This window comes from Hippocampus zosterae, chromosome 21 (assembly GCF_025434085.1).
Source record: "Hippocampus zosterae strain Florida chromosome 21, ASM2543408v3, whole genome shotgun sequence".
Taxonomy (NCBI): Eukaryota; Metazoa; Chordata; class Actinopteri; order Syngnathiformes; family Syngnathidae; genus Hippocampus; species Hippocampus zosterae.
The window spans coordinates 2,375,260-2,389,392 of NC_067471.1; the positions used below are offsets into that span (position 1 = coordinate 2,375,260).

General features: G+C 60.8%; 1 protein-coding gene across 1 annotated transcript in view; it reads right to left on the reverse strand.

Annotated features, from left to right (window-relative positions):
• Positions 1-14,133, reverse strand: part of LOC127593738 (oocyte zinc finger protein XlCOF6.1-like) — a 653,221-nt gene that overhangs the window by 151,317 nt on the left and 487,771 nt on the right. The window lies entirely within an intron of this gene.

The window sequence follows — 14,133 nt, forward strand, 5'->3', positions numbered from 1 at the left end:
CCGCCATTGAGACTGCACGGGAATTATTATTTTTTTATCTCTCAACCTGTCCAAGAGGCCTGCTGCCCGCCGCAATCGCCGCCGGGCCGGCCCGCACCCCGCCATTGAGACTGAACGGGGATTATTATTTTTTTTAACTCGGCCTCCGGGCCGGGGCGGGCTTCGCCCCCGGTACCTCCAGCCGCTTCTATTTACGCGCGCCGCGTTCCAACATATTCACCCCGGCCAAGAGGCCTATTCCCCGGCCCGCACCCCGCCATTGAGACTGCATGGGAATTATTATTTTTTTATCTCTCAACCTGTCCAAGAGGCCTGCTGCCCGCCGCAATTGCCGCCGGGCCGGCCCGCACCCTGCCATTGAGACTGAACGGGAATTATTATTTTTTTATCTCTCAACCTGTCCAAGAGGCCTGCTGCCCGCCGCAATCGCCGCCGGGCCGGCCCGCACCCTGCCATTGAGACTGAACGGGGATTATTTATTTTTTTAACTTGGCCGCCGGGCCCGGGCGGGCATCGCCCCCGGTACCTCCAGCCGCTACTATTTCCGCGGGCCGTGTTCCAACACTATTCACCCCGGCCAAGAGGCCTATTCCCCGGCCCGCACCCCGCCATTGAGACTGCACGGGAATTATTATTTTTTTATCTCTCAACCTGTCCAAGAGGCCTGCTGCCCGCCGCACTCGCCGCCGGGCCGGCCCGCACCCCGCCATTGAGACTGAACGGGGATTATTATTTTTTTTAACTCGGCCTCCGGGCCGGGGCGGGCTTCGCCCCCGGTACCTCCAGCCGCTTCTATTTACGCGCGCCGCGTTCCAACATATTCACCCCGGCCAAGAGGCCTATTCCCCGGCCCGCACCCCGCCATTGAGACTGCATGGGAATTATTATTTTTTTATCTCTCAACCTGTCCAAGAGGCCTGCTGCCCGCCGCAATCGCCGCCGGGCCGGCCCGCACCCTGCCATTGAGACTGAACGGGATTATTTATTTTTTTAACTTGGCCGCCGGGCCGGGGCGGGCATCGCCCCCGGTACCTCCAGCCGCTACTATTTCCGCGGGCCGTGTTCCAACACTATTCACCCCGGCCAAGAGGCCTATTCCCCGGCCCGCACCCCGCCATTGAGACTGCACGGGAATTATTATTTTTTTATCTCTCAACCTGTCCAAGAGGCCTGCTGCCCGCCGCAATCGCCGCCGGGCCGGCCCGCACCCCGCCATTGAGACTGAACGGGGATTATTATTTTTTTTAACTCGGCCTCCGGGCCGGGGCGGGCTTCGCCCCCGGTACCTCCAGCCGCTTCTATTTACGCGCGCCGCGTTCCAACATATTCACCCCGGCCAAGAGGCCTATTCCCCGGCCCGCACCCCGCCATTGAGACTGCACGGGAATTATTATTTTTTTATCTCTCAACCTGTCCAAGAGGCCTGCTGCCCGCCGCACTCGCCGCCGGGCCGGCCCGCACCCCGCCATTGAGACTGAACGGGGATTATTATTTTTTTTAACTCGGCCTCCGGGCCGGGGCGGGCTTCGCCCCCGGTACCTCCAGCCGCTTCTATTTACGCGCGCCGCGTTCCAACATATTCACCCCGGCCAAGAGGCCTATTCCCCGGCCCGCACCCCGCCATTGAGACTGCATGGGAATTATTATTTTTTTTATCTCTCAACCTGTCCAAGAGGCCTGCTGCCCGCCGCAATTGCCGCCGGGCCGGCCCGCACCCTGCCATTGAGACTGAACGGGAATTATTATTTTTTTATCTCTCAACCTGTCCAAGAGGCCTGCTGCCCGCCGCAATCGCCGCCGGGCCGGCCCGCACCCTGCCATTGAGACTGAACGGGGATTATTTATTTTTTTAACTTGGCCGCCGGGCCCGGGCGGGCATCGCCCCCGGTACCTCCAGCCGCTACTATTTCCGCGGGCCGTGTTCCAACACTATTCACCCCGGCCAAGAGGCCTATTCCCCGGCCCGCACCCCGCCATTGAGACTGCACGGGAATTATTATTTTTTTATCTCTCAACCTGTCCAAGAGGCCTGCTGCCCGCCGCAATCGCCGCCGGGCCGGCCCGCACCCCGCCATTGAGACTGAACGGGGATTATTATTTTTTTTAACTCGGCCTCCGGGCCGGGGCGGGCTTCGCCCCCCCGGTACCTCCAGCCGCTTCTATTTACGCGCGCCGCGTTCCAACATATTCACCCCGGCCAAGAGGCCTCTTCCCCGGCCACACTCGTCCGCCGGGCCGGCCCGCACCCCGCCATTGAGACTGCACGGGAATTATTATTTTTTTATCTCTCAACCTGTCCAAGAGGCCTGCTGCCCGCCGCACTCGCCGCCGGGCCGGCCCGCACCCCGCCATTGAGACTGAACGGGGATTATTATTTTTTTTAACTCGGCCTCCGGGCCGGGGCGGGCTTCGCCCCCGGTACCTCCAGCCGCTTCTATTTACGCGCGCCGCGTTCCAACATATTCACCCCGGCCAAGAGGCCTATTCCCCGGCCCGCACCCCGCCATTGAGACTGCATGGGAATTATTATTTTTTTATCTCTCAACCTGTCCAAGAGGCCTGCTGCCCGCCGCAATCGCCGCCGGGCCGGCCCGCACCCTGCCATTGAGACTGAACGGGAATTATTATTTTTTTATCTCTCAACCTGTCCAAGAGGCCTGCTGCCCGCCGCACTCGCCGCCGGGCCGGCCCGCACCCTGCCATTGAGACTGAACGGGGATTATTTATTTTTTTACCTTGGCCGCCGGCCCGGGGCGGGCATCCTCCCCGGTACCTCCAGCCGCTACTATTTCCGCGGGCCGTGTTCCAACACTATTCACCCCGGCCAAGAGGCCTATTCCCCGGCCCGCACCCCGCCATTGAGACTGCACGGGAATTATTATTTTTTTATCCCTCAACCTGTCCAAGAGGCCTGCTGCCCGCCGCAATCGCCGCCGGGCCGGCCCGCACCCTGCCATTGAGACTGAACGGGGATTATTTATTTTTTTAACTTGGCCGCTGGGCCGGGGCGGGCATCGCCCCCGGTACCTCCAGCCGCTACTATTTCCGCGGGCCGTGTTCCAACACTATTCACCCCGGCCAAGAGGCCTATTCCCCGGCCCGCACCCCGCCATTGAGACTGCACGGGAATTATTATTTTTTTATCTCTCAACCTGTCCAAGAGGCCTGCTGCCCGCCGCACTCGCCGCCGGGCCGGCCCGCACCCCGCCATTGAGACTGAACGGGGATTATTCTTTTTTTTAACTCGGCCTCCGGGCCGGGGCGGGCTTCGCCCCCGGTACCTCCAGCCGCTTCTATTTACGCGCGCCGCGTTCCAACATATTCACCCCGGCCAAGAGGCCTATTCCCCGGCCCGCACCCCGCCATTGAGACTGCATGGGAATTATTATTTTTTTATCTCTCAACCTGTCCAAGAGGCCTGCTGCCCGCCGCAATCGCCGCCGGGCCGGCCCGCACCCTGCCATTGAGACTGAACGGGAATTATTATTTTTTTATCTCTCAACCTGTCCAAGAGGCCTGCTGCCCGCCGCACTCGCCGCCGGGCCGGCCCGCACCCTGCCATTGAGACTGAACGGGGATTATTTATTTTTTTAACTTGGCCGCCGGCCCGGGGCGGGCATCCTCCCCGGTACCTCCAGCCGCTACTATTTCCGCGGGCCGTGTTCCAACACTATTCACCCCGGCCAAGAGGCCTATTCCCCGGCCCGCACCCCGCCATTGAGACTGCACGGGAATTATTATTTTTTTATCCCTCAACCTGTCCAAGAGGCCTGCTGCCCGCCGCAATCGCCGCCGGGCCGGCCCGCACCCTGCCATTGAGACTGAACGGGGATTATTTATTTTTTTAACTTGGCCGCTGGGCCGGGGCGGGCATCGCCCCCGGTACCTCCAGCCGCTACTATTTCCGCGGGCCGTGTTCCAACACTATTCACCCCGGCCAAGAGGCCTATTCCCCGGCCCGCACCCCGCCATTGAGACTGCACGGGAATTATTATTTTTTTATCTCTCAACCTGTCCAAGAGGCCTGCTGCCCGCCGCACTCGCCGCCGGGCCGGCCCGCACCCCGCCATTGAGACTGAACGGGGATTATTATTTTTTTTAACTCGGCCTCCGGGCCGTGGCGGGCTTCGCCCCCGGTACCTCCAGCCGCTTCTATTTACGCGCGCGTTCCAACATATTCACCCCGGCCAAGAGGCCTATTCCCCGGCCCGCACCCCGCCATTGAGACTGCACGGGAATTATTATTTTTTTATCTCTCAACCTGTCCAAGAGGCCTGCTGCCCGCCGCACTCGCCGCCGGGCCGGCCCGCACCCCGCCATTGAGACTGAACGGGGATTATTATTTTTTTTTAACTCGGCCTCCGGGCCGGGGCGGGCTTCGCCCCCGGTACCTCCAGCCGCTTCTATTTACGCGCGCCGCGTTCCAACATATTCACCCCGGCCAAGAGGCCTATTCCCCGGCCCGCACCCCGCCATTGAGACTGCATGGGAATTATTATTTTTTTATCTCTCAACCTGTCCAAGAGGCCTGCTGCCCGCCGCAATCGCCGCCGGGCCGGCCCGCACCCTGCCATTGAGACTGAACGGGATTATTTATTTTTTTAACTTGGCCGCCGGGCCGGGGCGGGCATCGCCCCCGGTACCTCCAGCCGCTACTATTTCCGCGGGCCGTGTTCCAACACTATTCACCCCGGCCAAGAGGCCTATTCCCCGGCCCGCACCCCGCCATTGAGACTGCACGGGAATTATTATTTTTTTATCTCTCAACCTGTCCAAGAGGCCTGCTGCCCGCCGCAATCGCCGCGGGGCCGGCCCGCACCCCGCCATTGAGACTGAACGGGGATTATTATTTTTTTTAACTCGGCCTCCGGGCCGGGGCGGGCTTCGCCCCCGGTACCTCCAGCCGCTTCTATTTACGCGCGCCGCGTTCCAACATATTCACCCCGGCCAAGAGGCCTATTCCCCGGCCCGCACCCCGCCATTGAGACTGCACGGGAATTATTATTTTTTTATCTCTCAACCTGTCCAAGAGGCCTGCTGCCCGCCGCACTCGCCGCCGGGCCGGCCCGCACCCCGCCATTGAGACTGAACGGGGATTATTATTTTTTTTAACTCGGCCTCCGGGCCGGGGCGGGCTTCGCCCCCCGGTACCTCCAGCCGCTTCTATTTACGCGCGCCGCGTTCCAACATATTCACCCCGGCCAAGAGGCCTATTCCCCGGCCCGCACCCCGCCATTGAGACTGCATGGGAATTATTATTTTTTTATCTCTCAACCTGTCCAAGAGGCCTGCTGCCCGCCGCAATTGCCGCCGGGCCGGCCCGCACCCTGCCATTGAGACTGAACGGGAATTATTATTTTTTTATCTCTCAACCTGTCCAAGAGGCCTGCTGCCCGCCGCAATCGCCGCCGGGCCGGCCCGCACCCTGCCATTGAGACTGAACGGGGATTATTTATTTTTTTAACTTGGCCGCCGGGCCCGGGCGGGCATCGCCCCCGGTACCTCCAGCCGCTACTATTTCCGCGGGCCGTGTTCCAACACTATTCACCCCGGCCAAGAGGCCTATTCCCCGGCCCGCACCCCGCCATTGAGACTGCACGGGAATTATTATTTTATTATCTCTCAACCTGTCCAAGAGGCCTGCTGCCCGCCGCACTCGCCGCCGGGCCGGCCCGCACCCCGCCATTGAGACTGAACGGGGATTATTATTTTTTTTAACTCGGCCTCCGGGCCGGGGCGGGCTTCGCCCCCGGTACCTCCAGCCGCTTCTATTTACGCGCGCCGCGTTCCAACATATTCACCCCGGCCAAGAGGCCTATTCCCCGGCCCGCACCCCGCCATTGAGACTGCACGGGAATTATTATTTTTTTATCTCTCAACCTGTCCAAGAGGCCTGCTGCCCGCCGCACTCGCCGCCGGGCCGGCCCGCACCCCGCCATTGAGACTGAACGGGGATTATTATTTTTTTTAACTCGGCCTCCGGGCCGGGGCGGGCTTCGCCCCCGGTACCTCCAGCCGCTTCTATTTACGCGCGCCGCGTTCCAACATATTCACCCCGGCCAAGAGGCCTATTCCCCGGCCCGCACCCCGCCATTGAGACTGCACGGGAATTATTATTTTTTTATCTCTCAACCTGTCCAAGAGGCCTGCTGCCCGCCGCAATCGCCGCCGGGCCGGCCCGCACCCTGCCATTGAGACTGAACGGGATTATTTATTTTTTTAACTTGGCCGCCGGGCCGGGGCGGGCATCGCCCCCGGTACCTCCAGCCGCTACTATTTCCGCGGGCCGTGTTCCAACACTATTCACCCCGGCCAAGAGGCCTATTCCCCGGCCCGCACCCCGCCATTGAGACTGCACGGGAATTATTATTTTTTTATCTCTAAACCTGTCCAAGAGGCCTGCTGCCCGCCGCAATCGCCGCGGGGCCGGCCCGCACCCCGCCATTGAGACTGAACGGGGATTATTATTTTTTTTAACTCGGCCTCCGGGCCGGGGCGGGCTTCGCCCCCGGTACCTCCAGCCGCTTCTATTTACGCGCGCCGCGTTCCAACATATTCACCCCGGCCAAGAGGCCTATTCCCCGGCCCGCACCCCGCCATTGAGACTGCATGGGAATTATTATTTTTTTATCTCTCTACCTGTCCAAGAGGCCTGCTGCCCGCCGCAATTGCCGCCGGGCCGGCCCGCACCCTGCCATTGAGACTGAACGGGAATTATTATTTTTTTATCTCTCAACCTGTCCAAGAGGCCTGCTGCCCGCCGCAATCGCCGCCGGGCCGGCCCGCACCCTGCCATTGAGACTGAACGGGGATTATTTATTTTTTTAACTTGGCCGCCGGGCCCGGGCGGGCATCGCCCCCGGTACCTCCAGCCGCTACTATTTCCGCGGGCCGTGTTCCAACACTATTCACCCCGGCCAAGAGGCCTATTCCCCGGCCTGCACCCCGCCATTGAGACTGCACGGGAATTATTATTTTTTTATCTCTCAACCTGTCCAAGAGGCCTGCTGCCCGCCGCACTCGCCGCCGGGCCGGCCCGCACCCCGCCATTGAGACTGAACGGGGATTATTATTTTTTTTAACTCGGCCTCCGGGCCGGGGCGGGCTTCGCCCCCGGTACCTCCAGCCGCTTCTATTTACGCGCGCCGCGTTCCAACATATTCACCCCGGCCAAGAGGCCTATTCCCCGGCCCGCACCCCGCCATTGAGACTGCACGGGAATTATTATTTTTTTATCTCTCAACCTGTCCAAGAGGCCTGCTGCCCGCCGCACTCGCCGCCGGGCCGGCCCGCACCCCGCCATTGAGACTGAACGGGGATTATTATTTTTTTTAACTCGGCCTCCGGGCCGGGGCGGGCTTCGCCCCCGGTACCTCCAGCCGCTTCTATTTACGCGCGCCGCGTTCCAACATATTCACCCCGGCCAAGAGGCCTATTCCCCGGCCCGCACCCCGCCATTGAGACTGCATGGGAATTATTATTTTTTTATCTCTCAACCTGTCCAAGAGGCCTGCTGCCCGCCGCAATTGCCGCCGGGCCGGCCCGCACCCTGCCATTGAGACTGAACGGGAATTACTATTTTTTTATCTCTCAACCTGTCCAAGAGGCCTGCTGCCCGCCGCAATCGCCGCCGGGCCGGCCCGCACCCTGCCATTGAGACTGAACGGGATTATTTATTTTTTTAACTTGGCCGCCGGGCCCGGGCGGGCATCGCCCCCGGTACCTCCAGCCGCTACTATTTCCGCGGGCCGTGTTCCAACACTATTCACCCCGGCCAAGAGGCCTATTCCCCGGCCCGCACCCCGCCATTGAGACTGCACGGGAATTATTATTTTTTTATCTCTCAACCTGTCCAAGAGGCCTGCTGCCCGCCGCACTCGCCGCCGGGCCGGCCCGCACCCCGCCATTGAGACTGAACGGGGATTATTATTTTTTTTAACTCGGCCTCCGGGCCGGGGCGGGCTTCGCCCCCGGTACCTCCAGCCGCTTCTATTTACGCGCGCCGCGTTCCAACATATTCACCCCGGCCAAGAGGCCTATTCCCCGGCCCGCACCCTGCCATTGAGACTGCACGGGAATTATTATTTTTTTATCTCTCAACCTGTCCAAGAGGCCTGCTGCCCGCCGCACTCGCCGCCGGGCCGGCCCGCACCCCGCCATTGAGACTGAACGGGATTATTTATTTTTTTAACTTGGCCGCCGGGCCGGGGCGGGCATCGCCCCCGGTACCTCCAGCCGCTACTATTTCCGCGGGCCGTGTTCCAACACTATTCACCCCGGCCAAGAGGCCTATTCCCCGGCCCGCACCCCGCCATTGAGACTGCACGGGAATTATTATTTTTTTATCTCTCAACCTGTCCAAGAGGCCTGCTGCCCGCCGCAATCGCCGCCGGGCCGGCCCGCACCCCGCCATTGAGACTGAACGGGGATTATTATTTTTTTTAACTCGGCCTCCGGGCCGGGGCGGGCTTCGCCCCCGGTACCTCCAGCCGCTTCTATTTACGCGCGCCGCGTTCCAACATATTCACCGCCATTATTATTTTTATTAATTATTATTTTTTTATCTCTCAACCTGTCCAAGAGGCCTGCTGCCCGCCGCAATCGCCGCCTGGCCGGCCCGCACCCTGCCATTGAGACTGAACGGGAATTATTATTTTTTTATCTCTCAACCTGTCCAAGAGGCCTGCTGCCCGCCGCACTCGCCGCCGGGCCGGCCCGCACCCTGCCATTGAGACTGAACGGGGATTATTTATTTTTTTAACTTGGCCGCCGGCCCGGGGCGGGCATCGCCCCCGGTACCTCCAGCCGCTACTATTTCCGCGGGCCGTGTTCCAACACTATTCACCCCGGCCAAGAGGCCTATTCCCCGGCCCGCACCCCGCCATTGAGACTGCACGGGAATTATTATTTTTTTATCTCTCAACCTGTCCAAGAGGCCTGCTGCCCGCCGCAATCGCCGCCGGGCCGGCCCGCACCCTGCCATTGAGACTGAACGGGGATTATTTATTTTTTTAACTTGGCCGCCGGGCCGGGGCGGGCATCGCCCCCGGTACCTCCAGCCGCTACTATTCCCGCGGGCCGTGTTCCAACACTATTCACCCCGGCCAAGAGGCCTATTCCCCGGCCCGCACCCCGCCATTGAGACTGCACCGGAATTATTATTTTTTTATCTCTCAACCTGTCCAAGAGGCCTGCTGCCCGCCGCACTCGCCGCCGGGCCGGCCCGCACCCCGCCATTGAGACTGAACGGGGATTATTATTTTTTTTAACTCGGCCTCCGGGCCGGGGCGGGCTTCGCCCCCGGTACCTCCAGCCGCTTCTATTTACGCGCGCCGCGTTCCAACATATTCACCCCGGCCAAGAGGCCTATTCCCCGGCCCGCACCCCGCCATTGAGACTGCATGGGAATTATTATTTTTTTATCTCTCAACCTGTCCAAGAGGCCTGCTGCCCGCCGCACTCGCCGCCGGGCCGGCCCGCACCCCGCCATTGAGACTGAACGGGGATTATTATTTTTTTTAACTCGGCCTCCGGGCCGGGGCGGGCTTCGCCCCCGGTACCTCCAGCCGCTTCTATTTACGCGCGCCGCGTTCCAACATATTCACCCCGGCCAAGAGGCCTATTCCCCGGCCCGCACCCCGCCATTGAGACTGCATGGGAATTATTATTTTTTTATCTCTCAACCTGTCCAAGAGGCCTGCTGCCCGCCGCAATCGCCGCCGGGCCGGCCCGCACCCTGCCATTGAGACTGAACGGGATTATTTATTTTTTTAACTTGGCCGCCGGGCCGGGGCGGGCATCGCCCCCGGTACCTCCAGCCGCTACTATTTCCGCGGGCCGTGTTCCAACACTATTCACCCCGGCCAAGAGGCCTATTCCCCGGCCCGCACCCCGCCATTGAGACTGCACGGGAATTATTATTTTTTTATCTCTCAACCTGTCCAAGAGGCCTGCTGCCCGCCGCACTCGCCGCCGGGCCGGCCCGCACCCCGCCATTGAGACTGAACGGGGATTATTATTTTTTTTAACTCGGCCTCCGGGCCGGGGCGGGCTTCGCCCCCGGTACCTCCAGCCGCTTCTATTTACGAGCGCCGCGTTCCAACATATTCACCCCGGCCAAGAGGCCTATTCCCCGGCCCGCACCCTGCCATTGAGACTGCACGGGAATTATTATTTTTTTATCTCTCAACCTGTCCAAGAGGCCTGCTGCCCGCCGCACTCGCCGCCGGGCCGGCCCGCACCCCGCCATTGAGACTGAACGGGGATTATTATTTTTTTTAACTCGGCCTCCGGGCCGGGGCGGGCTTCGCCCCCGGTACCTCCAGCCGCTTCTATTTACGCGCGCCGCGTTCCAACATATTCACCCCGGCCAAGAGGCCTATTCCCCGGCCCGCACCCCGCCATTGAGACTGCATGGGAATTATTATTTTTTTATCTCTCAACATGTCCAAGAGGCCTGCTGCCCGCCGCAATCGCCGCCGGGCCGGCCCGCACCCTGCCATTGAGACTGAACGGGATTATTTATTTTTTTAACTTGGCCGCCGGGCCGGGGCGGGCATCGCCCCCGGTACCTCCAGCCGCTACTATTTCCGCGGGCCGTGTTCCAACACTATTCACCCCGGCCAAGAGGCCTATTCCCCGGCCCGCACCCCGCCATTGAGACTGCACGGGAATTATTATTTTTTTATCTCTCAACCTGTCCAAGAGGCCTGCTGCCCGCCGCAATCGCCGCCGGGCCGGCCCGCACCCCGCCATTGAGACTGAACGGGGATTATTATTTTTTTAAACTCGGCCTCCGGGCCGGGGCGGGCTTCGCCCCCGGTACCTCCAGCCGCTTCTATTTACGCGCGCCGCGTTCCAACATCTACACCCCGGCCAAGAGGCCTATTCCCCGGCCCGCACCCCGCCATTGAGACTGCACGGGAATTATTATTTTTTTATCTCTCAACCTGTCCAAGAGGCCTGCTGCCCGCCGCACTCGCCGCCGGGCCGGCCCGCACCCCGCCATTGAGACTGAACGGGGATTATTATTTTTTTTAACTCGGCCTCCGGGCCGGGGCGGGCTTCGCCCCCGGTACCTCCAGCCGCTTCTATTTACGCGCGCCGCGTTCCAACATATTCACCCCGGCCAAGAGGCCTATACCCCGGCCCGCACCCCGCCATTGAGACTGCACGGGAATTATTATTTTTTTATCTCTCAACCTGTCCAAGAGGCCTGCTGCCCGCCGCACTCGCCGCCGTGCCGGCCCGCACCCCGCCATTGAGACTGAACGGGGATTATTATTTTTTTTAACTCGGCCTCCGGGCCGGGGCGGGCTTCGCCCCCGGTACCTCCAGCCGCTTCTATTTACGCGCGCCGCGTTCCAACATATTCACCCCGGCCAAGAGGCCTATTCCCCGGCCCGCACCCCGCCATTGAGACTGCATGGGAATTATTATTTTTTTATCTCTCAACCTGTCCAAGAGGCCTGCTGCCCGCCGCAATCGCCGCCGGGCCGGCCCGCACCCTGCCATTGAGACTGAACGGGATTATTTATTTTTTTAACTTGGCCGCCGGGCCGGGGCGGGCATCGCCCCCGGTACCTCCAGCTGCTTCTATTTACGCGCGCCGCGTTCCAACATATTCACCCCGGCCAAGAGGCCTATTCCCCGGCCCGCACCCCGCCATTGAGACTGCATGGGAATTATTATTTTTTTATCTCTCAACCTGTCCAAGAGGCCTGCTGCCCGCCGCAATTGCCGCCGGGCCGGCCCGCACCCTGCCATTGAGACTGAACGGGAATTATTATTTTTTTATCTCTCAACCTGTCCAAGAGGCCTGCTGCCCGCCGCAATCGCCGCCGGGCCGGCCCGCACCCTGCCATTGAGACTGAACGGGATTATTTATTTTTTTAACTTGGCCGCCGGGCCGGGGCGGGCATCGCCCCCGGTACCTCCAGCCGCTACTATTTCCGCGGGCCGTGTTCCAACACTATTCACCCCGGCCAAGAGGCCTATTCCCCGGCCCGCACCCCGCCATTGAGACTGCACGGGAATTATTATTTTTTTATCTCTCAATCTGTCCAAGAGGCCTGCTGCCCGCCGCAATCGCCACCGGGCCGGCCCGCACCCCGCCATTGAGACTGAACGGGGATTATTATTTTTTTTAACTCGGCCTCCGGGCCGGGGCGGGCTTCGCCCCCGGTACCTCCAGCCGCTTCTATTTACGCGCGCCGCGTTCCAACATATTCACCCCGGCCAAGAGGCCTATTCCCCGGCCCGCACCCCGCCATTGAGACTGCACGGGAATTATTATTTTTTTATCTCTCAACCTGTCCAAGAGGCCTGCTGCCCGCCGCACTCGCCGCCGGGCCGGCCCGCACCCCGCCATTGAGACTGAACGGGGATTATTATTTTTTTTAACTCGGCCTCCGGGCCGGGGCGGGCTTCGCCCCCGGTACCTCCAGCCGCTTCTATTTACGCGCGCCGCGTTCCAACATATTCACCCCGGCCAAGAGGCCTATTCCCCGGCCCGCACCCCGCCATTGAGACTGCATGGGAATTATTATTTTTTTTATCTCTCAACCTGTCCAAGAGGCCTGCTGCCCGCCGCAATTGCCGCCGGGCCGGCCCGCACCCTGCCATTGAGACTGAACGGGAATTATTATTTTTTTATCTCTCAACCTGTCCAAGAGGCCTGCTGCCCGCCGCAATCGCCGCCGGGCCGGCCCGCACCCTGCCATTGAGACTGAACGGGGATTATTTATTTTTTTAACTTGGCCGCCGGGCCCGGGCGGGCATCGCCCCCGGTACCTCCAGCCGCTACTATTTCCGCGGGCCGTGTTCCAACACTATTCACCCCGGCCAAGAGGCCTATTCCCCGGCCCGCACCCCGCCATTGAGACTGCACGGGAATTATTATTTTTTTATCTCTCAACCTGTCCAAGAGGCCTGCTGCCCGCCGCAATCGCCGCCGGGCCGGCCCGCACCCCGCCATTGAGACTGAACGGGGATTATTATTTTTTTTAACTCGGCCTCCGGGCCGGGGCGGGCTTCGCCCCCCCCCGGTACCTCCAGCCGCTTCTATTTACGCGCGCCGCGTTCCAACATATTCACCCCGGCCAAGAGGCCTCTTCCCCGGCCACACTCGTCCGCCGGGCCGGCCCGCACCCCGCCATTGAGACTGCACGGGAATTATTATTTTTTTATCTCTCAACCTGTCCAAGAGGCCTGCTGCCCGCCGCACTCGCCGCCGGGCCGGCCCGCACCCCGCCATTGAGACTGAACGGGGATTATTATTTTTTTTAACTCGGCCTCCGGGCCGGGGCGGGCTTCGCCCCCGGTACCTCCAGCCGCTTCTATTTACGCGCGCCGCGTTCCAACATATTCACCCCGGCCAAGAGGCCTATTCCCCGGCCCGCACCCCGCCATTGAGACTGCATGGGAATTATTATTTTTTTATCTCTCAACCTGTCCAAGAGGCCTGCTGCCCGCCGCAATCGCCGCCGGGCCGGCCCGCACCCTGCCATTGAGACTGAACGGGAATTATTATTTTTTTATCTCTCAACCTGTCCAAGAGGCCTGCTGCCCGCCGCACTCGCCGCCGGGCCGGCCCGCACCCTGCCATTGAGACTGAACGGGGATTATTTATTTTTTTACCTTGGCCGCCGGCCCGGGGCGGGCATCCTCCCCGGTACCTCCAGCCGCTACTATTTCCGCGGGCCGTGTTCCAACACTATTCACCCCGGCCAAGAGGCCTATTCCCCGGCCCGCACCCCGCCATTGAGACTGCACGGGAATTATTATTTTTTTATCTCTCAACCTGTCCAAGAGGCCTGCTGCCCGCCGCACTCGCCGCCGGGCCGGCCCGCACCCTGCCATTGAGACTGAACGGGGATTATTTATTTTTTTAACTTGGCCGCCGGCCCGGGGCGGGCATCCTCCCCGGTACCTCCAGCCGCTACTATTTCCGCGGGCCGTGTTCCAACACTATTCACCCCGGCCAAGAGGCCTATTCCCCGGCCCGCACCCCGCCATTGAGACTGCACGGGAATTATTATTTTTTTATCCCTCAACCTGTCCAAGAGGCCTGCTGCCCGCCGCAATCGCCGCCGGGCCGGCCCGCACCCTGCCATTGAGACTGAACGGGGATTA